Raw genomic sequence first — 16,215 nt, 5'->3', positions numbered from 1 at the left:
GTTCGTGAACGTGCACCCATGTGTCTTTGCACCCCAACTGTAAAAAGTCCTCTCACAGAGACCAACCTTCCCCTTCACTTAGTGCATCCAAGTAGTGTTTATTTAGGAGTCTCAGTGTGATCATTTAGACAGAGTGTGGAGGAAAGGCACTACTCTCATGCATAACGGTGGATTGTACTCTTCTAGAGTCAGGCCAGTTAAATCTTCAGAGCAGTTTCTTACCTGTTCAGTGGGAATTTGAAAAGACTTGAAAGTTAACAGTTAGAAACTAATGAGATGAACCAGATGTGTTTCAATTTATTGAGATATATTAAAATATCATGTTGATTTGTTTGAAGGCTAGAGGGGACATTTTTATTTGCAGTGTTAAGGTGTTCCATGAATTGGTGCAGATAGTCAAATGAATGCTTTTTATTTTTGCTTCCTTTTTGAGGCTTTCATTTTTTGGTAGTAATTGCTACTCTCATATGCATGAACCTAACAGCTGCAAAGGGTTCTCTAAGGAGCCTTTGGGGAAAGTACGTGTGGCAGCTCCTTTAGGACCCCTCTGACATTATCTGTGTCCTAGCCAGTTTGGGATACGATCTAGTCTGGCCAGGGAAAAGTTTGAGTGTTAATAAAAGAAGAGAAATCAAACAAAAGAGGCAGAAAATGTGTCTGGGGGACATGAGGTTCTGGATTCTTGCCTAATGCCCCATTCATCAGGCTTAATGTAGATGAAGTCTGTGTGGGTTTGCCAGCAGCAAAGTCGAACTTCTCATCTGAGAGTTCCTGATGCATTGCTCTGCAGTGATGATCCTAAAAACATGAGCAGCTTCTGTCTTTTCATGGGCCTATTGCTAGAATACTCAAATGAATACTGATCCCATATTTGTATTCATCACTCAGGTCTGGAGTATTTACTGGTATATTTTATGCTTGGAGTTGGCCTGGAGGCTTCCCTGCTGCAAATGCTCCCAGGGAGCTTTTCTCTGAATTACAGACAGTCAGGCTGCTAACTGAAGTTAGTGATTGTGATGGTCACTTCATGCTGAATATGCTAAACATGTTTCTTGCTAAACATGATACATGCTAGAAAATGCAGCAGTTAAGCATCCCTCTATTTACTAAAGACTGAAGCAACAGAAGCTGTTGGCCTTATAGATCCCGCTGGCAAAGACAAAGAAACAGGATGTTCAAACTATGTCAGTAATTTTCCTCTGAAATAAGAAAGTGGATGTGAGGGCTGACAATTATTTGGTTGGAGTTGTATGTGTTTGCAAACTAGAAATGAGCAGAAGCAGTCAAGAAAAAATGTAGCAAACTGGAAGGTGACAGGACAAGGACACCACCATGGTTCTGTAAGGCTCCTACAGGACAAGGACATCACTATGGTTCTGTGAGGCTCCTGAGGGCTCTTTGGGCAAAATGCTGTCTGCAGTGAGGCTTGGAGCACAGAACAAAGAAATGGCACAAAGGATTTGTTTGAGGAATGTTGTGTTCAAGACAAGTGAAGTCAAGCCATTCATCAGCTGTACTCATCATTTGGGTACAGGTCCAAATGGGCAACTGGAGAAGGTCCAAAGCAAAACAGCAAAAATAACAAGATTCTAAAAAAAAGCACATGGCTAAAAGAAAAGTAGCTTTTTCATTGAGTCAAGAGGAGATAACTGAGGGGAACATTATGTAAATGAACATTAAAAAGCCAAAATCCAATCCCTTTGCTACATAAAAGGCTGGAATGGAAAGGAACAGACTAAAATGCTTCTAACTTCCACAGCAGAGAGGACAAGAATGATAGACTTGGTTGCGAAAAGTGGGATTTAGTTAAACTTTTTGAGACCTTCTGTCCAGAAGAACAGTGAAGCACAGGCATGTGCTGTTGCAGGGATGTGAAAACTGTGCTGTTGCAGAATTTAAGGGAATCATTCAACAAATATTGGATAATAAAGACTTAGAGATAGTTTATGCCATCTTTGGAGGGGGAAATGGATCAAAATGAAGGCCTTACTGGTGTTATTATCTGTGGAACTATAAATGCTGTGTTCAGAAGAATGAAATGTTGTGTACAATCTTTGAAAAAGAAGAAGCTTACATAAAAAGGCTTCTTTCTACACATTTCTACCCTTATGGAAACTGCACCCTTTCAGAATAAGTTCTAACTGGGACCTTGTGCTCTCACCAGGAAATCTTGGGACTAGGGAACTTTAACCTTAGGGTTAGGGTTAGGGGTTAGGGTTAGGGTTATCTGCAGCTGCTCCCTGTACATTGATTTAAGGTATCTAGGTCTAAATGGAGCTATTTGTCTGCTTCCTTCCTTAAAACTGCTGAATGTTGAATAGACAGACAAGTTGAAAAGAGTAAGTGGAGACTTGTCTCCACCTTCTTACCTACTGGCCAAAATACCTGGATCAGTGACATTTTAGGGAGCGGGAACATCTCTCTCAGACAAGGAGACAACAGGGTATTGCTGGGTCACACCACTCCCTGCTGCTGCATCGGGATGCTTCAATTTACATTTCACCATTTGGTCAAGCAACCTGGGCTTCAAGTCACGTCCCAGCTCCCAGGAGCTGGTGTTTACTTCCGGGCTACAGTCTTCTTTCTTTCCTCCTATTGAATAATGCCACTAGGAATATTTTTATCTGAGCTTGATAGTCAAGGCATTAACATTAATCTCTAAGCTTTGTCCTGGATATCTGTTTGTGGGAAAAATCTTGGTCAGATTGACTGATATCATTGAGAAATTCATAATCCTTAGAAATCTCAGAAATTTCAATCAATCAATAAAAGAAATCAATATTTCCCTATTCATCAGAGGGCTCTAATGGTGTTGAAGTGCCTGATATTTCCAATAGTCTTTCAAATAGTCTCTGAAACAGCTAAAGTTAAGACACCTTTCCCACATTTTCAATCTCTGCCTTTCACAAATGATGGTTCTTTTAACCTCCCTCTCCCCTCTTTGTTTGCTTAGAGGATCAAAGCTTTTTTATTTATTTCTTTTTCCTCTCAAACACTTTCTGGAGTGTTAAAAAGCACCACCAGTATACTGAGTTTACATTACAAACAAGTTAAAATTCCCAGTCTGTCAGAGCTTTTCTCCTAGGATACCAAGGAAAGCAAAGTTCAGCTAAAGTGCACAACTAATTGGAGATCACTTCAGAGTGAAGAAGAAAAGGTTGTTTTAAACACGGTTATTCTCTTCTTGGAGATCTAAAGTCCTCTTCAGAAAGAAAATTATTATTCTCTGAAAGTTATCTCACTTTATTTGTATTCCTGGAGCTACCCCATTAGGTCACCTTGCCTTTTCACTCCTAAAATGATCTTAATGAATTGACTGTGGGATTAGCCATATGTAAATACATTTTTATTGACAATGGCATTGGCAAGTGAATGGATGAAAAAAGACACGGACTGCATGTTGCTTTTGCTAGAATAGGAGTCATCTTTGTTCTGCTTTCCAGACCCTGAGGCCGGCAGCTTATTTCCTGGTTATGAAGAAAATGTTCTTCTTCAAGGTAAATGCATCTTGCAATACTCGTAAGATAAAGAAGCATGTGCTGGGTGGTTTAAGAGTAGTGTTGGGCTGAAACAGACTTTAGTACTGATCTATCATTCCCACACAGACAATTGCTACCCTTTTCTCAACTTTTGAGAGCAAAGACTAGCCTCATAACTCAGTCTAGTACATCAGTCCCATGTAGGATGGGCTCACTTCTTTCCGAGAAAATGCATTGTCTATTGATCTCATAGTCTGTTATTGTCAGGGTTCTTCTAAAGCCCTGATGGTTGCAAGGAAGAAAGTGAGCAAACACAGTTAAGAAAGCCCAAGAGAATACACTGAAAACAGTTGTACGGTAGATTTGACAAGTGTATGTTAGTGAGTCCTTATAGCATTTGGAAAAAAACTGCTATGATTACTATCAGTTTTGTAAAGTTTCTAATAAAATGTCCTTCTGTAGTAGTGTTTACTGGACAAGTATTCCATAATGAGAATAAGCACACCCTTATTATTCTCAATGCAAATAATGTTCTGTACAGACCAGCATCGTAAGGTATTCTTTTCACAAAATTTTGCTGAAGTTTAATCCAATATTCTTACACTGATGTCCCACGTGGGTGCTTCTTTTCCCTGCTTTTTACAAGCAAGAGTTAAATACTGGCAAAATACATCTGTTATAAGGTAAAATCAAGATCTTTCATCTGTTGTATACTGAAAATTCTGGAATCTTTTACAATGGAACCAAACTAGGTGTCAGTTGACACACAGTGAAGAAGTCTTTCTGACTGACTGAACATTAGTAAAAATGTCATTAAAAATCTATTATAAAAAGCCAAAGAATTCTATGGCCATATTGTCAGCTGGTGACACACAATACTCAAATAAACACATAATCTTACCAAAGGTTATAATGAGGCTTTTTGAAAACGCCCTCATCATGGAAAAAACAATTGTATTTTTGCATAAATACCAATTTTTAAATGTTACTGCAGATAAAGATAATTTTTGACATTTCTTAGCCATGTAAGCAGATCCAAGCAAACAGTTTTAATACCTCGGAATGGAACTCTACGTGTCTTACCGCACAATACATTTATCTTTCTATTTGCCTCCATCCTTTTGTCTGTTTATCTGTTATTTTCTCATGAAAATACACAGAAATGAGGAAAAAAAAATAAAGCATTCTATGAGTTCTGGAAACATCCCCAAAATTTACTTCTTGATTTTTATCAGATCTCTGGGTGTGTGATTCTAACAGCAGGGCAGCCAATTTCTGCTAAGCATCACAAATGTAATGTTATATTTTCAAACACTAGCAGAACAATGTCTTCTCATGCGTTCCTAATAATTTCTTCACTGGAAGATGCAACCACTGTGAAGGAAATTAACAATAACTATATATATATAATAAGTATAAAATAATACAGAAATTGCTAGGCAGTAAGTATTGTATCAAAAAACAGCTTAGCCAAAGACGTCCTATAAAAAAAAACATGTAGAAATATTCATTCAAGCACAGATGCAACTGTCCCATCAGGAAGGCAAGGCACATGGAAGCTGGAGCCAGTATGGGATCTAAGGAGCCTTAATCACAGCTACGTTACGTAAAAAAGGTCAACCATCCTGATGTGGTGAGCTGTACATTAAAATGGTCAAGAACCGCAATGCATATCCTATTGTAAGATAGTCAAAAAGTCAGCAAGGACAGGAGTGGCCTAGGACCCTCTCAGAAAACAGACTAGCTTTCCACAGGGCTCCATTTCTCACCAGGGAGGAGAGTATCTAACATGCAGGGTGTATTTGTTCCCATAGCAGAGGACAGGAGCTGCCTGACATCTTCTGCACCATCTCAGCCCTGCTGTTACAGGTGGAGGAGGGAGCTACATACACCACTGATGAAACCATATTTAGGAATTTTTAGAGATGAAAAATTTTATGAATAAATTTAAGGATAAATTTCAGGAATTTAGGGATGAAACAATATTTAGTAAGATTTTCAAACATGTCCTATTCTATACTTCACAAATTGGTGTGATGGTCATTGGTTTGACCACACAGTATTCAATGACTGTTGCAAACCACTGATGTCCTGAAGTGCTAGATTTGGCATCTGACACGCTGTTTTTTCTGGAAGAGGTTTATGGAGTTGCACCATAGAATCGGGCAGCCCCTCGTCAGCCACTTATCTCAGCTAGCCTCTTTGCAGGATAATTGCAGAGAAGAGTCCCAGTACTGCCACTCTCAGACTCAGTAAATTGCCTGCAGGATCCTCCTTTTCAGAGTGCATGGTATTATCTCAGTCAGCCTAACAACATGTGCTTTTGAGGACCAACCACCACAAACTAGAGAAGCTGAGGCTTTGCAGAGCCCTACTTTATGCAGTTTATGCAGCAGGATCAGCTGTAGCAACATTAACCACTCCAGATGCAGCATTTAGACAACACAAAAATAGTTCCTGATTTGGGCGTGGACTCGTTAGTGGAGCTTTCCATGGGAATGGAAGTTAATGTATGAGTCTTACTATATTTCTCAGCTGAGGGTATACTCAGTCGCTACATCCCACACACTTTCTTTTTGCTCTGTTTTCCACCAGCAAGTCATCTTCTACACAAAGGATTTTCACAGTTTTCAGGCTCACTTCAACTCCTTCCTTCTGGCTAGCCCAGGCTCTGCCTCCTCCACTGTACCAGTGGGAGGTGACTTCCCCATACCACCCATCCCCTCTGCTCCTCTTTTCTTTCCTCTTTTTAACAGTCCCTCCTGCTTCCAGACTTTGTCCGCGCTTTCCCTCTGGTTTCATCGCAGTTTCAACCCTTTAATTTTCCTTCCCTATTTTATTCTTCCCTTTGTCCTCTCCTCAAGCACTCCTCGTTTTCTCAAGAGCAGTCCTGTTTCTTCTCACCTGCATACTCCACCTCCCCTTCACAGCACCACTTCTCTCAGGTGCCCTATTCCTTGAAGGGTACTCTAAGATAATGTAATTCACCCTTCTTCCCAAGAATAGCTTCCTTTTAACACAGTAATTCTCCTAATACAGTTCTGACCTGTGAATTTGCTGACTTTGTGGTCACCCACGGAACTTTTGACTCATTACGTGCACTTGCTTAGTTTTCCTGTGGAATCTGACATTCTCTCCATTGACTTCCTAAGAGACCCCATCAATCTACTTCTGCCTCCTTTGTTTTTACTACAATGTCTCTGGATTTTACCCAAAGCCCATGCATGATTACAAGTTTGCCCTCCCTCTTCTCAAGGATACGCCTAATTTGTTGATGTGTGGTCACCTGCAAGTACTGTATACTGATACCTGGTAAGACTTCTTGGTCACCGTGGACTTTAAAATTCTCTTACCTTCCACCTCTCCACCTAACTGCTTTATCTGTTTTAGTACTTTAATTTACTGTGGAAAAAAATTTAGCTCTATGACATTTTCTCTACTAGCTCACCCTTTCCTACACCTCTCATGTTCCCTTTCTTAGTCAGTTTGCCTGAATATAATCCTCTGCATTGCTAAATTTTGCGGTTACCTCTTCCATAACATATGCAATATTTTTGCCCTGCTAGATGGACCAAGGGATCATTTTCTAATCTCATCAGTGAGAGTGTCTTCTTCACCACCTTCACCTGCTTTCGATTATCTTTATCCCACAACTGACTTACCACTGCATTTACATTTCTTTCAGCTTGAATAGTCATCCGAGTGTCTTTGCTGCTTGCTCTTTCCTTTCCTATGAAGCTATTTTCTTCTTCTTAACTTTCCCGTTTTTTGTCTGCACAGTTTTTTTCTTCTTTATTCGCTTTTCTAATGGAGAATTTCAAGGTCTTGCAGCATCCACTAAAAGTCGGCCCCAAGTTCCCATTTCATCCATGAAATGTTCATCACCCAGTTCCTCTGCACACAGCTTGCTTGATGTGTATCTGATACAGTTTGTATACTTGGTAATCATCCTGTATCACCTTGGATGTGAAGGGAAAGGGACTTCCAAGGTCAACGTCATCAATACTATCAAGGTCAAGACACTTACTAGACTTTAAAGTGCTCTGAAGGAAGGCTGTCTCATCAAATGGGGTTAAGACCATGCCTTTGCATGGAGATAAGTTTCGTCTTAGAATTTTTGGAAAAGATGCTACACCGTTACTTAGGTTTTTGGTACAACCTATTGATTTACATGAGCAGCCCATAAGCTCCTACAGAAGCAGCACACTTGCTAACTACATAAACGCTCCCATAATCTCAGCATAGCTATGGACAATAGCATGATGATAGTTCCAACTACATCATTTTATATTTGAGAAGGTCAATAAGAGATAAAAGCTACATAGCTCTACAGCCTTCTTTTTGTGTAGTTTGCTATAGCGAGTAAATTCTCTTCTTTTTGACTTTAATAGGTTCATAGCAATTTACCCCTTATGAAAATTTGCTGCATTGCTGTGGAAACACAGCTAGAAACAAGACAGTATACTCCTTGCAGTATTTTTGAAAAAGTGAACATCCCTGAAATAATATGTCCGAAAACCTCATAAGACAATAGATAAGCCAGCAAATTCATTTAAGTCACACACTGGATTCTGGGCTTACCTGAAGAAAGAAAACAATTGCACTAATCTGTAGTAGTTAAAACACTTCCAACAATGAACTGTGTTTTTGTCTCAGCGGAAATATCTGACAATTACACTAAGACTGTTCCCAGACATCATTGTGCCCAGGAGGAATTCTTATTTTTCTATCGTTTTACTCCATCTACTAAAATAAACTCATGATTTTCAAGCCAATCTGTATTTTCATGAGGTGAAAAGCATCCCAGATTTTTCTGCCAGTTTAGGGCTATATTATCACAGTGAAACTTGACCTTATGAAGTTCATAGCCAGCAGCAGTCACCAGCAGAGATTTAGGAAGATGGTACCAGGTGAAGACTATGCTCCTTCCTCGCCACCTTTGGAGCCCAGGTCCACCAGCACCATGCTCTGGACATTCAGCACTGGGTGCATGGGCAGGGTGGGAAACTACCCTTCTGGTGACCCCATCTCGCTGGCTGCAGATGCCCCTCCATTGCACACGCAGTCCACCCAGGGGTTAAAGCATAACCTCATTCTCCACACTAGCAGAGAGAAAAAAGACAATCCTCTCTTCAGTGCTCTGACCTGGGCTAAGTTCTTGATTAAGCTTTAGATCAGCTACCAGTTTTATATCATCAAGCAGAAAAAAATCCAGTCAATATTGCATGATGTTCTTCACAAGAGCTTATGCAGCTTACTGTAGTTATATGTATGCACACACAAACAGTAATGCTGTCTGATGCTGGAGTGTGTCAAACATCTCTATGTTGTTCTGTGGCATCTGGAGCATGACAGTATGCCTACAATTTTATCAACCAGAAAAAATCATGCTAACTGACCAATAACGATAGTTAAACAAGTTGGGAGAAAGAAGCGCAGAAATCCTGATAAACATTTTATAGGGATTTGGAAATATCTTTCAAAAACTGAACAGAGAGCGAAGTCCCTTCTGCAAGACGCTGTTGGCAAGTTGAACAGCCTCATAGGCAGGTTCTTGCACTCTGTAAAAGCTTTAGGCTGGATTCTCAAATCACACTGCTAAACCAGACTCTTGGTGGGTGCACACCTTGTGTGACTCTGACTGAATTCTTGTAGACCAATAGAGAATTTAGCCCACCAGGTTTAAAGGAATAATTGCAGTTTGATCCCGGTAGACGTGACATTAGAACCAGGTCATTCAGGTCTTATAGTACTCTATGTGAAGCTCTGAAAGCTTCAGAATAATTTAAATTCTGTAGGACACTTCCATGGGCACATTGTCTTTGCACAAAGCATCCAAATGGATCTTTCTTTAAGTGCAAGTACATCTCCTACACTTCATTCTTTTCCAAATTCAGCTCCACTTATGTAATGCAGACCACTGAACTGAATGATAACACCATTTGTAATGTATTTCTTTTCATTTGGCTTCCCACTCTGAATTAGTACTTTGCTTGGTCACAATTTAATTAAGTATAAAAACAGTAAGTGAACCCCTGCTTCTTGCTTTAGATTCTCTCTTTCAGTGGTAAAAATAGAATCTTATTCTTAGACAAAGTGTCAACATTTGCCTAAAAAACTTTATTTGTAGAAGCTTATAAGTAGGTCATCAGCATAAGTAACCTAGACAAACATCAACAACGATTAGCAAAGTGTCTCAGCTCTTGGGACAAAAATCTTGTTTTCATGTACTCGATACCAGTGCCATTTTACTTGTTTTTAAATTAGAGAGCAGTAAAGCAATTAGTGGATTTTCTATTTTGTAGTGTGTTTTGTGTTTTACACAGAATGCAGGACTCCAGAAACACTGAGAGTAGCAGCAGACAGCACCATTCTTTAAAATAAAGCAACAAGCCAAAAAGCCACAGAAATTAAATCATGAAATATTCTATTAGAGAACAAATTAGCTTGTATTGCTCTTCAGGGAATCAGTTTATTCAGAAGGCATTGCATGGATTGTTACTGATTTTACTCAAAGAGTGAACATTGCAAAAGTACAATTTTTCTGTTACCCTAAGTGTGAATAAAAAGAGCTTAATGTGAAATTTCGCCCAATATAATGCGAAGTTACATTTTCTTGTAATACTTGCATTGATCAACACAAACAACAGCAGAAGTCATAATGATTTAGGTGTATTTGAAGAAAATGAAAAAAGTCATTTTCCTAAAATATGTATTTGATCAGGTGGGCTGTGTGCTTTTCAAATTGTTTTCATGCATATTTAATCAATGTGAGACATGTACTTATGCAAGTTGAAATAGGTACCAGTCTGTGTCCCAGGCTGCTCTGTTCCACAGTCTTCTGAAGGAGATTTTTTAAAGCTGAATTAGTTATTTAAGAAATGAACTAAAATCATCTTCAGCAGGTGGCATAAACCAAGAAAAAAGGCAAAGAGCTCACAAAGTGCCAGCAAATCTTTAGTTCCATTCAATGCAGTATCAGTAAGATGCCTAGTTTTTCAAAAATTTCTTGTTTTTTATCAAGATTGTTGAACTACAGGGATGTATGTGTGAAATGATCCATGGAAACACTATGATCATCTGAGGGGGAAAGCCCCCAAAATCCAACACTCACCCCAAATCCTACCTATACAGTGGCACAGAGATACACTTCCTCACACCCACATGCATATCTCAGCAAATGTGTGCTTGACACACACACACAGATGAAAGATACGTACCCACACACCTCCAAGTCTACACAGAGTTAGATAAACACTGCCTAGGAATATAAACCACATTCCTATGAATCTATACATATGATACATCTATATGCATCCAAGCAGACACAAGCATAGATACACAGAGACACACACTCAGAGACACGGGACCATAGGCAAAGCACATACATAGGCACAAACCACTCCAGAAACACATACATATACCTATACAGCTGGACGTGTACTCACATGGACAGATAGATACAGCATATATGAGGGAGAGTTTACACTGGCTCTATCATCCCTGCCAGTTTCTGCTTTTTTTTTTGAAGCCTTCCAATTTTAGGACCCTGGAGTGAGCCAGGTCCCTGCGGGGGAGATACCTCAGAAGAGGCAAAGCGCTTCTTATTTCTTTAAGGTTCCCCACCTCTCTCCCCCTCTTTCCCAGCAGCAGATCCAGGGAGATGAGCTGGGTACCCAGCACTGCTCTCCCAGCTGCTGGCTTGGCAATTTCCACCCCACAGTAAGGAACACTATAGGATGGCAAGCTTAAGATCTCCTCCCATCACCCCTAAAGCCTGCCTCTGAGGGAGCACGAACCTCTGGGCAACATCTGGACACAGCTGCTTTGCTCTAGGTGATCCAGCCCCTTTCTGTCTGCTCCCCCCCCCAGCTGCCGACCACAGGGGTCCCCCTGCACCCTACCTGTCCTCTCTACGTGTGAAAGCCCTCGACCGCCCCCCACCCTTCTCCCTTCTCCTGGCCGCTGACTCCGGTCAGCAAACCTCTTCGCAGACCGCAGCTCTAAACTTTTCCCCGGCTGCACCACCCGCAATCCCCCCAGCAGCGGCTGCGCCTCGTCGGGATGGGGGGTGGTGCGGGTTGCAGGGAACCGGGATGCAGGGATCAAGGCTGCAGGGTGTGGGATGCGAAGACTGAGGGGAGAGGACTGGCAGGCGGGATGCAGGGATGCAAGGACGGGGATGCACGGATCCGAAACACGGGATGCGGGGACTGGGGTGCAGGGACCAGAATGCGGGGTACCAGTGCCCAGCTCCTTACCGTGCAGTGAAGGTAGGTCCCACCGAGGGTGTCCAGCCGCTCCCGGGCATCGCGGGCCTCCCGATGCGCTCGTTAAACATCCACCGGGGAGTCTCACCCCCCAAACTTGTGTGAGCTGCTTCCTCTGGAAACAGTCACGCTTTCTCCCCCCCACCTTGGATCGGATCCCGGTGGAAACTCACGAAGGCCGCCGAAGCGGTCAGGGGTAAGGCTGGGAGGGAGGAGGAGGAGAAGGGGACAGCGGGAGGGAGAGACTGCGATCACCAAGCGATGATCCCCTTCCCTTCCCCTCTCCTCTGGAGCACCCGCTTCCCCTCCCTCCGGGAAACTTTGGCTCTCCTTGGCCACGCAGCGCCTGGTACCAGCGCTGTGAATCGGGGTCCCCTTTCGCAGCCCGGCATCCTTCTAGATTTCCTCTCCTTTCCTGGCAGAGGGGATTGGTGCAAAGCTTTAAAATTAGGAGGCGAGCTAGAGTTGCGAAGACAAGGAGCGAGAGCCGGCTGGCGTTTGCCGACCGCCTCTCCCGGCGCTCGGGGCGTGCGGTAGCTCCGCGGCCGGCGCTGCGCGGAGCGGCTGGCCGAGGCTCAGTCCTACCGTTTATTAATTTACTGCGTTTCCAGTTGTAACTTTGAAGTTGGCTATCGCCCTCGGCACGGCCGGGAGCGGGGCCGTGGCAAGGGAGCCCTCGGACGGAGCCGAGCCCCTGCTCGGCGCTCCCCGCCGCTGTTTAACCGCGCCGGCAGCGCGGGCAGGAGCGCAGCCCGGTCCCCGGCGGGGGGGGGAGGACACGGAGGGAGGGGAGGGGACGGGACACGGGGACGCTGCTGTCGCCTGGCAACCCCGCATCCCTGCCCCGAGCATCCCTCCCCCTGCGCTCTGATTGGACGGGGTCGGGGGGGAAGGGGGGGGGATCGCCCCTCCGAGGATGCTGCGCTCTGGCACTGCGACTTGTCGCATCCTCAGAAAGCCGGGAGTGGGCAGGGGGGACTGAGAGCAAGCGGGAGAACCGAGGCAGTTCAGGGTATTGTATCACCGTCCTCCTGCCTGCTCCCTTCCGGCTGGCTTGGTAAATTTCCACATCTCCTAGAAAAAGAACGCATTTTTGTGTATGTATATGTATATAGCTACAAAATATACAAATATATGCATTTATATATAGATATATATAAGTAAACATATATATTCTATACACACTCTCTGTGTTACCTATATTCTCTGTGTTATCTCTCTATATTCTAACTCTTCCATATGGGAAGGCAGAAGAAAAATAGTTATTGGGGGAAGATCGCTCCAGAGTGCCGCAAACCTGGATGCGAAAGGAAAAAAAAAAAAAAAAGCTACATTTTTCGTTACATATGTCTGTAAACCAAAGGTTTGCATCACCTGGGTTGCTAACAGTAGGTCGTGGTCCTAAAGAGAGAATTAAACACCACGAGGTGAGCGTGCCGTAACAGTCAGTGAGGGTGGATGGGCTGACTTCAGAGAGGGTGAGTTGAAGCCATGCTGCACGGGGCAGCGCTGGTGTCACACGTGGCCTCACTGCTCATTCTCTGCTATGGGGAACAGTGAGCAGCTGCTTCTTGCTGGTGGAGCGTACTATGGAGAGGGTGTCTGTAAAATCCCAATACCTCCCTTCCCATCATCACAGCTCCAGTTGGGACGCTGTGAATTTCTCACCTCTGACCCTTCAGCAGGGAGAAAGCCATCATCCACTTCTCCCTGAATGCTTCCTCCCACCTTCGGACTAGCCCCTAGCCCAGCTCCCCAGCTGCGTACCCTCAGTGCCCAGGTAAAGCAAGGGAAGAGGCACCGCAGTCAGGAGCTGCAATCCAGCAACTCGCATGGGGCCACTATTGTTTCAGCAGCCGTGGTTCCAGTAAGGAATTAAGCCAAAGTAAAATGAAATAAAACAAACAAACAAAAAATCTGTTTCTGCTTTTTAATATTTTATGTAAAGTTATTTAACATTTGCTTACTTTTGTGATCTACCCATTACATTTGAGCTATTTGGCTAATTTTATAAGAGCTTTTTTCTTGGAAACCAAGGACACTTGCTAAGATGTGCATGTTAAACTATTTCATTAAGGACTTCAAAGTTAAGCAGGGAGCAAAATGAAAGAATCCAGTTCCTCTCAGGGTTACCCTACTGAAAATTGGATTAAAATGTACATGAAGCATTACAATAATATCAGGGTAGACTGGAACGAATAGGAAATCAGTCCCATGTCTTTTAAATCACAGTACAATTTGACAAGCATGTCTGGAATATTTTTTTTCACAGTCTTGCAGGCTGATTGCCAGGAAAGACTAGTGGAAGGAAGGATCTGATTCTGCATTGCCTTGTACACAGCAGTCATGGCTCAAAGTAGGTATAAAAGTAACTTTTTGGTTGGGTAGGATATAAAACCCACTGTGTAAGAAATTGGTCACCGCAGGCACCAAATAGGATTTGGCTGAGATATATCATGTGATTTGCAGCAGGCCACTTAAGAGGCAAGGAGGTGACCTGGTCGTTCATGCCTTTGCTTCAAGAAGCATCCTTGGCACTGACGGTTCATTCTTTTTCCGTGCCTGCTGCTGTGCAATGTCTGATAACGGTGCATAACACTGTTGCTACTTGCATTTACACCTGATTTATGTCTACTGAGAAGCAGGGAAACAAACCTGACCAGCCAAACAAGCTGTAGGCGAAGGCACAGTGATTTCAGTCCTACTTTCTGACAGTGCTCTTCCTCAGCTGGTTCTCCTAGCACAATGGAGTCTTCTTTTAGCCATGAAAGAACTTACTCCATTCTTTCTAGAGCAAGATTACAGAGACCTTGTTTCAGTGTATGATTCTGGCAGAACTATCTTTATTTTTTTTTGTAGGGAAAATAACTGTGCCTTAATCCCCTTTTGGGATAGCATGTGCCACATCCAGAAGCTGTCATGAAGATGCAGTCCCGTACTGAGCATGTGTTTTCAGACAGTCAGGTGCTGAGACTTGCAGGTACACACAGTGGTACAATGCAGGGCAATCCAAAGAGCTCAGTGAAGCTCTGTACTAAGCTATGTTTGGGTGTTACTAGGCAAATTACTCACTTGAGGGTAAATTGTGCATCTTACGCTACACTTGATTGTAGCTATACCCATGGTTAGGCGCAGCAATCAGGCAGTGTAAGTTCTGCCAGGGGACAGCTTTGAGAAAACGATCAACAACCCTCAATGTCTTTGACCTGGATCCAAAGCAGGAATCTTGCTGTGAAAGTTATTTATTTATTTACTTTCTGTCTCTGACACGAAGATGTTGAAGTAGCATTAAAAGTTTCTAACATAGGACTATTTTTCTTTTGTGAATTATCTGTTAGTGAAATAGCAGTTATAGCTAGTTAAAGATAGATTCCTTTCAGATTGAGTTCCCACATCACACCAAATTGAATTCGTAGAAAGCTTTGGCGATCAGAAGAGTTTGTTTTCATAAAATTCATGAATGTGATTAATTAACAGGCTTACCACCACAAATAAACAGACGCATATCTTTTTCTTACATGGAATTCTAGCATGAGCTTCAAGATTGTACACGTGGGAACTTTTCAGTTTTACATCTGATGGCAAAATACTGTTCCAGCAAAACACTTTGTAGGGTTCCCTGACTTGCTATAAGCAGCTGTTTCAAGACATGCTCGAGTTATTTGCAGATTAAAGCCTAAAGCGAAGCTTTAGAAAAATTTCAAGTGTGCATGTACAGCCAGGGAGTGATCTATGGGTTGGGCCCAGCCTACCTGAATAATTCATGAGGCCTATGATCTTTCCTCCTTTTCTGGGGACCTTACAGAAATGGACAGGGAATAGGGCAATAGATCAACTATTTTTTTCTAGCAAATTGTTATCTGCTACCTGTTTTCCAACAACTCTGTAGCTGCTTCCTTTGTGTGTGACTAGGCATAATACCATTCTGTGGCAGTTGTCCTGAACTAACAGTTGTGGTCTTCACCACAGGACCAAGCCTGGCATATCTCAGTGGTTTGGGGTTCATGTCAGCAGCACCTAGAGCTAATATTGTGTTCTCCTGGGAGTCTGTCCATCCCAGGGTGCAAAACACCTATTGGGTCAAACAGGAGGGCTAATCTCCCATTTTTGTGTAGCCGCACGGGTCTAGATGTATCTTCACAACACTATGGCCAGGGCAGTCTCCCTCTCTGGAGATACAAAGGCAAAAATTTCATAGTGGCTGATGCAAAGCCCCACACAGTCTGGCCCATCCCTGCCTGCAATTGTAGGTGACACGGACATACTCCAAAGCAACAATCCAATGGCACACGGCTTTCTGAAGTGACAAGTGTCCTTATCTGGCAATTCCTAGGGGAGATGCACAGCTATGAGAAGTGTAAGGGGTGTCACTCTGTCACTGTCATACTCTAGGGCCTCATGGGTTGCTGTGGAAAATTATGCACTGCACCAAGAAGTGGCAATATCTAGTGAGTTTCTCCAGGGAC

At 42.9% G+C, this 16,215-nt stretch overlaps 1 protein-coding gene across 1 annotated transcript in view; it reads right to left on the bottom strand.

Moving 5' to 3' along the window:
• GRM3 (glutamate metabotropic receptor 3) overlaps positions 1-11,082 on the bottom strand; it is a 111,249-nt gene extending 100,167 nt beyond the window's left edge. Inside the window, exon 1 of the mRNA XM_009943575.2 lies at positions 10,928-11,082. The gene's annotated coding sequence lies outside the window, so the exon portion shown is untranslated. The remainder of the gene's footprint in view (positions 1-10,927) is intronic.
• Positions 11,083-16,215: the final 5,133 nt, after the last annotated feature.

This window comes from Opisthocomus hoazin, chromosome 8, assembly GCF_030867145.1.
Source record: "Opisthocomus hoazin isolate bOpiHoa1 chromosome 8, bOpiHoa1.hap1, whole genome shotgun sequence".
Taxonomy (NCBI): domain Eukaryota; kingdom Metazoa; phylum Chordata; class Aves; order Opisthocomiformes; family Opisthocomidae; genus Opisthocomus; species Opisthocomus hoazin.
This window is presented reverse-complemented; position numbering and strand designations above follow the sequence as displayed.